At 46.1% G+C, this 14,598-nt stretch overlaps 1 long non-coding RNA gene across 1 annotated transcript; it reads right to left on the bottom strand.

Annotated features, from left to right (window-relative positions):
• Positions 1-343: 343 nt before the first annotated feature.
• Positions 344-14,130, bottom strand: LOC142407181 (uncharacterized). The gene is made up of 3 exons (XR_012774829.1): positions 13,994-14,130; positions 7,305-7,417; positions 344-2,360 (listed from the first exon to the last, which is right to left on the bottom strand). It is a non-coding gene; the product is annotated as an uncharacterized LOC142407181 (long non-coding RNA).
• Between the last annotated feature and the right edge of the window lie 468 nt (positions 14,131-14,598).

Raw genomic sequence — 14,598 nt, 5'->3', positions numbered from 1 at the left:
TTGCCTCAATCGCATGCAAAACTTCCTGTCAGAAATGGGAGTTGTTTCTATAGGCTTGCTCCAGGTCCTGCCCCTGCACCCCTGACCAAGCTGTTTCTCCACAACTTCAGCTTGGACAAACAGCCAACTTTCTCAAAAACCAAAGCAAACCAAAACAAAACACACCTTTATAAAGTGGGATTGAAAAAATTACTATGCTGTGGTGAAGCACTTTGAGATCTGTACATGCTGAATAATGCTATGTAACTCTTCATAGCTTTGGAGTTATTAGTGGACATGTAAAGATATGTATGTAACCAATTGGCATTGGTACAAAGCTGAAGAAAAACTGTGTATGTTTTGCATGGATTTATTATTGTTATTATCATACAAATATGTACTACCAAAGATGCTGTCAGCTTTAGTCCTAATCCAGTATCCCACAGTACCGGGCTGTGAACAAATACTTTTTAGTGATCCTACAGTAAAATCACCAATTTTTCTCTTACAGACAAGCAGAAGCATCAACAAGAAAAACACGGAACAAAATCAAATCTTTGCAATGGCAAGGACAGCTTTCAGCATATGCAAACACCGAATTGTCTTCTACTCTTCTTTTTAGTAACAAAACACAAAACAATCAGCCTCTTCCCCCATTTACAGGCTCATTTTCCCTGGTGACTCGGCCTGGAAGAATGGTAGCTAAAGTCCTTCTTTAATGCCAGGGGAACTACTTACCATGCTGTAAATCATTCTGCCCTGTTTCAGCCTCAGCAGTGCTGAGAAACAGGCCATGTACCCAGTCTCAGCACCGCATGTCCCTAACTGCATGCAACACATTTAAGACCCCTGATTACCTGTGAGGTCCCTTCCTGCCCTTGGTAAATAATAAATAAGAATAAATGCATGAAAAGAATACTAGACATTTCTCAACCTGGGAGTTATTCTAAGGAAACTCAGGACTTGCATTACCTGACAGTGAGGTTTTTGGTTTGTTTTGAGCATGTAGCTAGTAGAAAAAAACCCATGCTGATATATTGTCTTTGCACAACTATTGGTTCTTCACAACACACCGATGCAGACCACTAGGTAAACTGGAAATGTTTCTGTGGCAACATGTGCCCTTCTAATTTTATTAATTAATTTAATATCAGCCTTCTGATTGACAGCCCAGTAGCCTGACTTACTCCTTTCACAGGAGAGGATGTTCACTCTGAATTAACAGGGTCAGACTGTCTCTGTATGCACTTGGTGCGCTGCTTTCTCATCGAGGTTGCTCAGATTAGTGTCACTCTTGCTTATTTGTTTTAGGAAGGAGTTACTTCTTCAAAAAAGAGGAAGAATAATTTTAGGTAATTTTATATAGATTACTGAGGAGGTAGCAAATGATAATATTTGGTATCTTTACCCCTTTTTTTGTCTGAGCTAACCCTCCTTTGGCACAGGAGTGAGAGTGGCTGTTTAAACAACAGTAGTTTATTTACAGCTACTTGGGGTTTCATTGTCATTTGTCTGGGATGGTAGAAACATTAACCTGAATTCAGCGTTGTTGAAAGCAAAGGATTTCCATGTAATTGCTTTTGCAAGGTATGTGTTATAAATGAGAATTCTCATTTAGGACCCATTTCACAATCAATTATTCCTCTGTGAGTTATGGGGAAACTTTTTTGCAAAATTTTGGCCAAATACCATAATAAAAAGTCCATTGACCACTTCAGCTGTTGTTTTAGAGTCATCTCTTTGCAGCATATTACTTCTGGATTTTCTCCCATATTGATCCTCATTAATGTTTTATTTATCTGCTTCTGAAACATTCCCAATACCTGGACCTGAGTGATTGTGGCTGCTCTTGCCAGAAGACGCTGACAGCCAGGGGATAGCCAGACTGCAGGGCTAAAATACTGGGGAATGAGATGGCTTCCCCATGACCTGAAACCTTTCCATCACTGCTGACTAGATTTCAAGAAGACACGATACAGTTTAGGCAGGAGTCTTTGATGTGAGAATCTCTGAATCAGGGTTTAAAGTCGTATCAACGCTACAGCTCCTAATGATCAAACTTTGAGCAATAACTTGAGAACTTGTCCTTGAAATTATCTGTAAATTTTTCTTCCATCTCCCTTAGAGCACCTGTGAAGGACAGGGGATTCCCAAAGAAACCTGTCCTTTTTGGCAAAATATATCTCAATAAGAACTGTCTTACTAAAGGCTCCAGATAAATGCTGAGCATTTCCCCTGCTGACAAGTCTTTTATGTTTCAGTCCTGGGCAACATCAGAAGGATGATAGTGTGGGTGCTCAGCAGCTCTGGGAGACATCTGCCGTACGTCAGACACTGATGAACTGAGAGGTTTGCAAACAACTGAGGGAAGTTGCTGAAGTCTGCAAAGACAGGGCAAGATTATTAGGCTTTGTCCTTTGATTGTAAATGCAGGAGGAATCCTGGCCCTGTGGGAGCCATTGATGCTATTGTGGCCTGGGTTGCATACAAAGTCCTGCCTTTTTGATTTAGAGTGTTTATTTGTTTCCAAACCTCTTTCCCCACCATCCCTCATTTCTACTCTCCCTGGGGATGATTCAGTAGAATAAAGCCACGAGTATAACACCCATCCAGCAAAAACACTTGAGGGCAGACTTCAAACTGAGCAAGTGTTTTATTACTTCCTAAAGAAGAATGTTTTTATAAAGTGATACCCTTATGTCTATTACAAATAATACATCTTATTAATAAGTCATTTTAGCTAAAGAGAAACCTGTAGAAACTGCTCCCACTGTCCAACAATCAAGTGAGGCTGGCAGAAGGAAGCAAGAACTTTGGATTTAGTAAAAATAACCAACTCTGCCTATTATTTGCTTTTGATTTTTTCCCCCCTCTTTCTGTCTTCGCTCCATCTTGTCTATCTGCTCCATTTCCTTTGTATTTTTCAGTCACACTGTTTTTTTTACTGGAACAAATAAAGCCCAGGATATTACACTGTTTGTTTGACCACTGTACTAGTCTCCAGCACCAGGCAGCCAACAGTGTCTTCCCAGGACTTAGGAAAGCAGGGATCCTTGCTCTTAACATTCCTCCTGAACTGCATCTAGTCTGTGTGTTGCGCTCATGTGTGCATGAAACGGATACCTCTAACAGTCACTCAGTTAGAGGGAAGATGATCACATTTGTAATTGCCAAGACTGTGTGCAAATAGATGCCTGTGCACATTTTATGCTACAGTTGTGGTCATTTGAAATTTCCCAAACTGAGACCATCTTGGAAATGCAACTACTTCCCCTTTTCACTTTAAAAGCAACAGCCCTGAGAATTTTTAAGAGGGCTGAAGAACTCGCTGATCTCACTGAAACTGTCAGGGGAAGTAGATAGCAGCACAGAAATTAGCATGCTAAATGCAGGCCAGTATTTACCTTGGGTATCTGGATATTCTTTTGATGTAAAGGAGCATTGTATTCTCCTTAGTGCTTTGCTACAGAAGCATTTCTCCAGCAGTAAAACCAAAAAAGCAGGTTTAATTATTAGCTGCTTTGCCACCTTGGTGGCTTCAGCAGGCTGCGTGCAGACTTCGCAGATCATGGCACTCAGGCACACCCAAAGGCTGCGCAGGCAGTCTTGAAAGGAAAAGCTGGAGGCGACCATTCCCCTCTAAAGGCTCCCTCTCTCCCAGATAAACAGCTGTACAGGAGTGAGTACAAGGAGCTGGTCGCAGCGCTGCTGCTCCTGTCAGCTTGCTGCAGGCGGGAGGGTCCCAAGCACGCATGCTATCCTGGCAGCCCAGAGGGACGGATCCGTGCAGGGTTCCCTTGCTGGGTGGAGCAGATAATACAGAAACATGAAACTGAGTTGCCTCCAAGATTGGGGTTACACTGGGGCATGTCAGTCAGAGGATACGGCGCTGAGCTCCAAGCTCTGTAACCGGTTGCGCTCTGCCCAGGGCAGGGAGCATTGAAGGCTGAGCGCCTGGCTGGTGCCCCGGACTCAGCACTGCTTGCAGCCCCCTTTGCTGCCCATGGCCCTGCCTTTTGGGCAACCCCAAGGAGGCTTTTCACGGGCTGAACATGATATGGGATCAACGTTCACTTTTTTACCCGTGGCTGGATTAGGTGGCGTGCACACTGTTGGGTTTTGGCTGCCAGAGAGGGATGTCCATGTGTTATCATCCTGACCAGCACAAACGGGCTGTGTGACACAGTTACAGGGGGTGAGAGAGAGACTAAGGAGGTCAGGAGGACACTATCGTACGTGGGCCTAGGATGAATCATCACCTCAGCAAAGGGAAGACTCAGTCCTGCTACATGCCCCGGTGGGAAGCGCTGGGCCATGTAGCACTGCCAGACTGCCCCAGCTGCCCCGACTGCTAGATCAGGCCAGAGTCAATGCCAGGAAAGCATTGCATATGACCATGGTGAATTATAATGACAGAGTTCAAACAGCTCCTCCTCTCCCTCCTGAAACACTTCCCAGCCTACGCGCTGCCTGCATGTCGCCATACCGAACATTTCAGGAGGGGCCACACACGTGCACACCCTATTCTTTGTTCACCCACACAGCGTGTCCTGGAGGGCAATCCACTGGTGTGGTTGCCTCCCACAGAGGACTATGTGAGCCCAGCCTGTTACGACTCCTCGGGGAAACGTGAACACACAAACACTATCAGCTGCCTTTCTGTGCACTCATAGGCTGCAGTCAAGTCTCCATGAATCCCAAATATCATGTGGGAAACATTTTTCCCACTTAGGATTAGACATAAAGGTGTTGGCTATCATTATTAACAAGCATAGAAGGTCCAACGACCAGCTTGAAAAAGATCTACTAGTTCATTGATTTTTAACAGTTAGTGTCTATACATATGTATTTTGATACTGCTTATAGTGATATAAAATGCAGGTACCAGTGCATTAACAACACTGCTGTGCTGTGCTGCTGCTCATCAAATAAGAACATATTTTGCTTATTTACAGATTCCCTTTTTTACAAGGAGAGTATCTTCCTATAGGGGAATTTCCAAGAAACAGATAGGCTCTGGTTTATCTAATTAGCAAAGGCACAAAGTATGTCTATTATACGTGGCTAATGAAAAACTGAATAAGCATATTCCTAGAACTTTAGTTGGCACTGTTCATGATCCTAAGGTTATACACAGTTTAACTGCAGCTTTTTGCACAAGAGCTTGACACATGGCAGGAAAAAGACCTTTATCCCCACTGTTAACTAACCAGATAATATACATTGTTAGTCAATAAGGGAGATGGAGCACATATTTCACAAACAGATTACTTGGAAACTTGACAGACGAGTCCTTCCTGGGACAGCCATTGTAACTGCTGTATTTAATATTTGCTTTGTCATCTTTTTCACAGTGGTAGAAATGGGTTCCCTCCATTGACTCTGCAGCTACCGTGGCACATCATTTAATCCACTGTGCTGGGTTTGGCTGGGATAGAGTTATTTTTCTTCATAGTAGCTAGTATGGGGCCATGCTTTGGATTTGTGCTGGAAACAGGGTTGATAACACAGGGATGTTTCCGTTATAGCTGAGCAGTGCTTACACAGAGTCAAGGCCTTTTCTGCTCCTCACCCCACCCCACCAGCGAGGAGGCTGGGGGTGCACAAGGAGTTGGGAGGGGACGCGGCTGGGACAGCTGACCCCAACTGACCAAAGGGACATTCCATACCATATGGTGTCATGCTCAGCACGTAAAGCTGGGGAAGAAGAAGGAAGGGGGGAACGTTCAGAGTGATGGCGTTTGTCTTCCCAAGTAACCATTACGCGTGATGGAGCCCTGCTTTCCTGGAGATGGCTGAACACCTGCCTGCCCATGGGAAGGAGTGCATGAATTCCTTGTTTCGCTTTTCTTGTGTGCACGGCTTTTGCTTTCCCCATTAAACTGTCTTTATCTCAAGCCATGAGTTTTCTCACTTTTACTCTTCTGATTCTCTCCCCCATCCCACGGGGGGGAGCGAGCGAGAGGCTGTGTGGGGATTAGCTGCTGGCTGGGGTTAAACTACAACATCCACCCATGCTGATATGAACTTTTGTTTTACCAAACATTAAGACAGAAACATCTGGCTAGATATAAAGCAGGTCAACACAAATAAAGCTTTCATGAAGCAATGTTCACAGTCGCTATTTTGCTATGTGACTAGCCATTCATACTGAACTGTATAGAATTAGCTTGTAAGATTTATATGAAGGTTTTTTGAAAACTCATGCCTGAAGTGAGGCTCCTCCATGCTTAATCACCTACATAAATGACCTGTTTTCCAAAAGCAGCCACCACTCCTATTTGCTTCTGAGGGCAAACTGTTGGCTGACCAGGACTGATTAAATCAAAACACCTTCTCTATGCCTGTGAATTTTAGCTTGGAGACACAGCTTTGAACATCGTATTGAACATAGTATATTGGCATAAGCATTAGTATTAGCAGGACAGGCCACTGAATTCTACTTTTCCTTCTGACATTATTCAGTTTGTGGCATTAAAGAACTCACTTAACTCATGCTTTAATGTAGGAATAAGAAAAACCCTTGTCTGATAATGGGCAGAACTAACACTTGGGGGCAAGAGTCGCCTCATTAGCCCTTGACCTAATCTCTGAGCTATTCACACCAGTCTGTCTTTATAGTCAGTGACAGAAATGGGCACTCTAAGGATGGGATTCATCTAATCAAGTACATACTACTGTAGGAGGAGATAAACCACGTTGCAGGCTCCACTGACAAAGCTGATTAGATCTTCACTGACTCTAAAGGGAGACTCGTGATCTGAAGATGTTTGTGTGTCAGCTACCAATTCCCGGGCATGAATCTCTCCCTTATTGTCCAGTTGAGGCTGTGGTTTCATGATCAGCATCAGCAACTATGGGCTGTTGCCAGTATACGGTCACACACTTTTCCCTGCCCTAATCACATGGTCCTATGTGTCAGCTCTAGCAATCCTGCAGCCCTAGGTAAATAGGATTAACTTGCTGAACTGGCTGAAAACTAATGCTGAAGAAAAAGAATTTGGTTTTGGCTGCACTGGCAGGCAGAGCTGATGCCCCTCATGGCATCACATGCCCTAATTGCTAGATCTGAGGCCTGGTTGGGGGCAGGAATGTCATTTCTGAAGGGGAAATGTGACTTGCCCTTTTTGGCACCAGCCTTTAGTTGGACCGGCTTAAGTTGACCACAAAATGGCCTCTGTGGAAGGCAGTTCTGAAAATGAATAGATGTAGTTACAGAACATAAAATTAACATGTTTATGCTTACTGTCTTGGGATATGATTTGACAAACATCAAATACAATTGATCCTTGAAAGGAAAAGAGGTGATGAGACATAGCACAGACCTTCATGTCTCCATCCTTATGGTGGAGACCACGTTTGGTGCCTGGGGAAAGGAGCAGTGTCCAGCAGGTCTCAGAGTCAGGATCACGGCGCATTCCAAATCACAGCATCAGCCCTGGGGAGAGGTGATGTTAAATGATCAGGACTGAAAAAATGCTACTTCTGCTCTGGGCAAAGATGCTTTTCAAACAGATCTCAAAATGGTTAACTGCAGAAAATGTTTATAGTGGGTGCAAACTTGCTTTTAGTAGATGGCATTGATTATATGACATCATTTGCTAGAATGGCTCCTTTCTAAATATCTGCAGCTTAGAAAGGGCAGTCTTGGTCATCAGCTTGGCTGATGAACAGCTATTAACAGCACCTACAGACCTAAACAGGATCTAATGAAAACACTTCAAGCAGCAAAATAAATTGTGTCTTTACACCATTTTTACACAGATATATCCATTCGTGTAATAAAGGGAAATTCATCCATCTCAAGCTGATACAATTAATATCTAATATATAAATGGTAAAATGATGAGCATGCTAGAGCTCAGCCACTTGAAGGACTATACATGAAAAAGCCTTTGTGTCATCAAGACAGATGGACGCAGTTCTTGCCTGATGTGTGTTGTGGCAGAAAGAGCAGCGGAGATGTGTGGGTGGATGAACTGGCTGGAAACACCCAGGTGTACCTGGGTTGCCTGCTGAGGATGAGCCTGAGGCTGCCCTCCAGATCAGACCTGTTGGTGCTGGGTCAGAGTGGGAGCCTGTGAACGTGTGTTGCACAGGGGCCCCCATGCCCGAGCATGCCCTACTAGTCCTGTGCCACCAGGCTGTTTGCCATGCTGCAGGTGGGCCTGTCTTACAGAGCAGAAATGATAGGATGTGCCATATCCTGTGCTCATGGCTGTTCCACGAACCACCCTGTAAGTTCTGTATATACACAGCCAGCGTGACGGCTTTCATTCCAGTTTGCCTGGGGATCTTCCTCTTCTGAGCCAATACTCTTCTTGTACTAAGTTCTCACATTGCCTAGCTCAAGCCCCAGGACTGGAATCAGATCTTTGCACGGTGTGCCCTTGATGTCACTGAGTTCCCAAGAGATACGGGGGTGTACCAGCAGGGCCCCATTTATCAGGGCAAAATGTGCCACGAAAGGGCATTTTTCTTTGGCAGCATTGCACAGAGGTGTTTGCAGCCTCACACGATTCAAAATTGCACTTTTTGAAGTAGCTGCGAACTGACTTTTCAAATGCCAGAACATGCACGTTTATGATTTCCCTAGTCTTGTAGGGACTTCTAGGGACTTACCTCAAAGGACCTGAGTGACCTTCTTCCAGCAAGAGACCTTTAGAAATCCTACACCAATGAAATGGAAATGGAGAAGAGAAGGCTATGGGGAGACCTTGTAGCAGCCTTCCAGTACTTAAAGGGGGCCTATAGGAAAGATTGGGACAGACTTTTCAGCAAGGCCTGTTGTCACAGGACAAGGAGCAATGTTTTAAACTAAGGGAGGGCAGATTTAGAGTGGATTTAAGAAAGAAATTTTTTACACTGAGGGTGGTGAGGCACTGGAACAGGTTGCCCAGAGAGGTAGTGGAGGCCCCATCCCTGGAAACATTCAAGGTCAGGCTGGATGGGGCTCTGAGCAACATGATCTAGCTGAAGATGTCCCTGCTCTTGCAGGGGGGTTGGACTAGATGACCTGTAAAGGTCCCTTCCAACCCAAGGCATTCCATGATTCTATGAAATCCAGCATCCTATAGTGACAGTGAAAATCCCTGCCCCCAAATAACCAACTTTGACGCCAGAAAATATTGTATGTTCTCTGACAGGGCCTGATATTGTAGGTAGGTGGAGCGGGCACCACAGCAGTTAGCATACATCTCTCTCAGTGTCTGCCCTCAGCAAATACCCATTAATTCACTGACACTCATTGCCACAGGTCCAAGAGGATTGGCTTAGATTAGAGCTAGCAATCTCACGTTCTTTCTAAAGATAATAAAAGGCAGAGTGTAACAATATGATTTATTAAAAATGCTGCATGAAGGATAATTTATTTCAGTAATAATCAAAAATGTTACCAACCAATCAGCTGCAAAGACATTTTTTCATTCCGTGAATTCCATATTTACAGAATTTTCCCATCCCTGTTGAATCATTACTATCTTTCCAGCAGAGAGCCGCACTGTTTGCAAAAGTGAGTAACGCAACATTTTTTTCCAACTTTTTCCCTTTAATGATGAATATGGTGGTGATTTTTCTAGTAGGATCCACTTGAGCATTGCCTCAATAAGGTATTAGCTCTAACTAATACCTTATTAGTGTTAACTTCACAGCTGATTAGAGCAACTATTTTTCCTGCCTACTTGTGAATAAGAAAATACTAGTTGTACCATAAGCAGACAAAGTGGTAACCAAAGCAGCCAGAAATGCTCTTAAATCCACTGAAAAATATGCATGTTCCTTAATAACAGTTATAGATTGGCTGTGCAGTTAATTGTGCCAGAAGTTATGAAGCAGTTGCAGGCTGCCAAATGCCACTGGATCAAATGAATGGCTTGACAGTAAGAAGGCAAAACAACTAACCTAGAAAGGAAAGATCAAAACTGGACATAAGAAAGGTACACTTTTAAAACAGTTGTTTCTTTATTGGGAAGAAAAGATTTCGGAAGGGAAAGAAGTGTTTTTTTCAATCTGCTTTGCAAGGTTCAGAAGTATAGCGGATGATACACTGACCCCCTCAACTTGTCTGCAGGTCTGCCACTGTCTTCCAAAGAGCCCAGATTTCACAGACACAGTAACCAGGTAGAAGAAGAAATCTCTTTATAGAGCAAGACATTCTTCATTTCCTATCTTAATGCCAATTACAGCTATAGTCTTTCTTCACAGGTCACAAGCAAAAGCATGTAAGCACATGCTTAACTCGCCTCTGTTCAAAGAAGGCCTTTTAATTAACTGCAAACACATGTTTAAGTCCTTTCCTTGATAAAGCTGCTTTCCTGAATCAGGATATAACAGTGAATTTGACGTAGAGCTATGTGAACGTTAATACTCACTTTTCATTCGTATTGTTATTCATTACAAGGAACAAACTTGTTTATGTAGGTAACTGGACAGTGAATGCTTCTGTTCACTTTGGTGTTGCCGACTGGATTTCATTTGAAGAAACCTTTTAAGGACAGCTAACAGAGAGAGACACTGCCTGCAAGAAACACAGCCTAAAATGAATAGTGACAGCCTTGAAGTGGAACAGACAGATGGAGTCATGTTTGCCAGAGTCCCACAAGCCTTTATTAAAAGCAGTCAGGTCTGATGACTGCACAGAAAGGGAACAAGTTAGGTGTTAAAAGGAGGCAGTGTGCTCTGTAATATGGGACTGCAGTAGCGGTTTATAGACAGGGTTTCACCTTTTCCAAGTGGAAAGGCACAGAGTGATGAGGAGCCCTCCGTGGCTGAGCTCTTGCCACCTGCGAACTTGCGCAGAAATCCAAAGGAAAAAGCAGTGACTTTATTTACCCAGCAAACATGCTGAGTAATAGTGAATCTCCCAACCAAAGTCCTATTCTGCCACAGTGCTCAGCTGACTTAAGAGAGCTCAGCAGCACTCAGTGCAGCGCATTTTACCTCAGAACAGGCAACAAGCAGCAGCTTTCTGTTTAGCCTTTCCCTATCTTGTCACCCAGTTCTGGGGTGGTATGAAGCTGCATACTGGCGATTCAGAGTTACTTCTCCCCTCAGAACATGAAGCATTTACAGTAAGTAAACAGATTTGGAGACGGGTCCTTCCACATGTGCGGACCGGAAGCTGAGCCGAGAAAGAATTGGGTGAGTCATGAACAATGCCTGGAAGCCTAAAAAAAAAAACAACAAAAAACCTCGAGTCCTCCCTACTTTGAAGACATAGTATTCTCCTCAAAAGCAGAAGCAGGAACAAAATGTTCTCCTGTAACAAATCATTTATGGCTTCATTAGGTACCTTTATCAGTCACCTTCCCATTAATCTTAAAACTTATAATGTTGCCAGCTGGACAGCCCTAAATTTAGGAACTATCCCTGTTCCTCTTGGATGCTGATGTATGGTAATACAATAGAAAAGCCTGGGAATGGCAGCGTGGAGCACGCTGGTTTATGAGAAAGAATCTGGGGAAGAGGTAGCAATGTGAACCCTTGTGTGGTCCAGCTGCTGGTCTATGCCTGACACGTCCAGCAGCGGGACTGGGCTGCCACAGGGGATTATTCATCAAAGTCCCTGTATTTGAAGCCAATGAAGACAACGGTAGCTGCTGGGTCCCGTAGGACAAAACTATATGCCCAGCCCTATTCATCGGGGAGCAGAAGAAGGCCTGAGGAACCATTACTACTTCCTGCCTGGGAGGAAACCATGCCCTCCCACTCTCCTGAGGTACATGGTCCATGCCTTGTGGCTTTTGGCCCCAAGGGGAATGCAGTATTCAGCCTGGTACAGTAGGAAGAAAAGCTATCCCTGGACAAGGGCAGGATCAAGAACATGCCATCCTGTAAGGGGAAGACAGCAGCAAATTTACCAGTTGTATGGTATCCTTGAGCAGATTAGGAGGTCTCATGGTGAAGAAATGTTAGAAGGATCACAAATTGATCTAGGCATTGTTTACATACCAAGAAAGAAGCCAAAAAAGCCGTAACTCCCCTGCTGTAAGTCAGTCAAAGCTCTCGACACAGTTTATGTTCAATACCGATTAGGTTTTATTCATAAGGGTGATACTGATATTGATATCCTGTTTATTTCACTCAGGAGGGGACTGAGTACTTTTACTCAAAAAAACCATGATGACATCATGGGGGCAACCAACTAACACTCAGTTTCAGTAATTCCTGAAGTCCAGCCAATGAGAGACATTAAACTCCTTGTCCTCCCTTCCTTCCTAGCTAAATTCCATTGGATTAACACCAATCCCTGTAAAATGATAACCCGCCCCACCTGCAAGAATTAAAGAAGATTTGAGCTGTACCAGTTTCTTTGACCCATATATCCTAAATTTGGGTAATTCTTCCATATTAACTAATGGCCTTATGTGGGGGCGAGGAGGAGAGGACATTTCAGTGTAATTGCTGGTCAGCTTCCTGACTATTTACAACATCTTATTAAATGATATTATGGCATATAGGAAGCCAAGTAGATGAGGAGAATGTTACAGCAATCTAATTACCAACTCTCTTACAGTACTCTTTACGATGGTCATTAAAGCATTCCGTATGGGTTCCTACCGCTAAACTAAAAGCATAGCAGACCTAGATTTTGACATATGAACAATCTCACAGAAAACAAGGTTCAGGGTCACAGGTCAGTACAGCAGTGCCTGTGGTGCCCAAGCCGTGTCTGTAACATAAGAAGCATAACACTGCAGCATAAGTGAAGAAAAGGGGATGGCATGCACAGATTAGAGCAACGTAGTAGACAGAGGTGGACGTGCTGGGACTCTGCTGAGCTTAGGGGAAGCCTGTCCTGGACTACTGGTCTCAGTTATGCTTGTTGATAACTCTTTTCTTGTGGAAGGGTGAACACCTTCTGTCATTTTCCTAATGAAATGAGACTAGCTGTCCAACTCCAGCTGCCAAGAACCCTGAATCACCATCTCTTTGGAATCTCCAAGTATAGCAACAGGCTTTTGCATTCTTGCTAGATCTTCCTTTTCAGGGCACCAGTTTTCTTACTGCCTCTACATATTCATACATGCAGCTATACCTCTATGGCTACAAATAACTATGGCTATTTGTTTCCTCTCTCTCCATTTTCTACTTATGGAATATTCTTCGACACTCTCTCTCTTGCTGCAATGTTTGTGGGATCCCTGGAACACAACAGGCAAAGTAAGAGGTCAACTCTGCCTTTTTGTAATTTTTGTTATTACGTTTTTGTGATTTTTCTGGATGTCTCAAAATATTTGGTTTCCCTTTCCTTTTTTAACTACAACAAGTTTAATAAAACAAACAGCATCTTGGCGTTGACTTTTTAGCATTTATGTATTTTTGCTATACTACAGCTTTTCAAAACTTCCTCAAGCAAAACTTCTTCTTCTCTCCAAATTTTTTAACTGCTCATTAGTTATTACTGCCTCATCACTCACCCTACTGCCTTCAGTGGCACAAACAGGAGAAAAATTAAATAGAAATCCCCCAGCAAAAAGGCTAAACCTCAAACAAAACTAGGAGTTAGAAAGGCATTAAGAAATAGCTGTTGGGATGTACTGTGGCATGTGTGGTAGCTGGAAAATGGGCCCATTGATTTGACAGCTGGGGATGGGTGCCGAGTTCGTGCAGTTTGCGGGCTGGTGGCTGGCTCCTTCCCCCTCTCCAAGCAGGCAGGAGCCGAGGGGCCGTGGCTGGGCAAGGCCATTTCTGGTGCCTCAGGAGCTGCAAGGCAGGCGCGGCTCCTGCTCGTGTTTGTAACCCACCAGGCACAAACTCCCTCCAGTAGAAGCCAGGGCTTCAGCACGGACAGAGGCGGGAGGGGCGGACGGCCTGGGCCTGCGGAAGGCTGCCCGGCGACGAGGGGCCAGCGGCCAGACCCCGCCACAGGCCCTCCGCGGGCACCTCCCCGACACCCGGGTTTCGCCGTGCCGGCGCGGGCTTTCCCCCCCACGCCCACCCCGGGCCCCGCGGCTGCCGGCGGCACAGACCCCCGCGGCGAGCTCGCCGGCGCTGGCCAGCTCCCGGGGCTCACCTCCTGCCGCGCCGGCCGCAGGGGACGGCTGGCCGGGCCCTCGCGGCTCCCGCCCCGGCCCCTGACGGCAGGGCCGTGCGCCGCGACCGACGGCCGTTAGCCCGACCGGCCCCCTCAGGAGGCGACCGATGCTGACCCTAACGGCCCCCGCGTGACGTCACAAAGGTCCCCCCTTCAACCCCGCGCGACCCCCACCGCGCAGCCGGCCCTCCTCCCTCCCGCCCGCCCCGGCCCGCAGGGGGAGCCCCGCCCCCGGGCGCGCGCCGGGCCGGGGCCGTGTGAAGCGCACCTTTTGCACGAGTCCCGCTCGCCGCGGGGCGGGACTTGCGGGGCGGAGGGCGGGGGAGGTGGGGGAAGCCGTCGGGCTCAGCCAATCGGAGCCGCCGCTCCCGGAACGTCACGCGCGGCCCCGCCCCCCTCCTCCGGCACGGCCCGGCGGGGCGGGGCGGCCGCGGCCAAGGGGCGGTACTAAGGGGGCGGGGCCGCCTGTCGCGAGGGCGCGCGGACCAATGGGGAGCGAGGCGGGGGGCGGGGGCGGGCTGTCGCCGCCGGGCGGGTGGGCGGCGGCCAATGGGGCGCGGGCGGGGGGGCGTGGCCGTGCCGGC

The sequence above is a fragment of the Mycteria americana genome, chromosome 3 (assembly GCF_035582795.1).
Source record: "Mycteria americana isolate JAX WOST 10 ecotype Jacksonville Zoo and Gardens chromosome 3, USCA_MyAme_1.0, whole genome shotgun sequence".
Taxonomy (NCBI): Eukaryota; Metazoa; Chordata; class Aves; order Ciconiiformes; family Ciconiidae; genus Mycteria; species Mycteria americana.
Note: the sequence above shows the minus strand (reverse complement) of the source record. Positions and strands in the feature narration are given on the sequence as shown.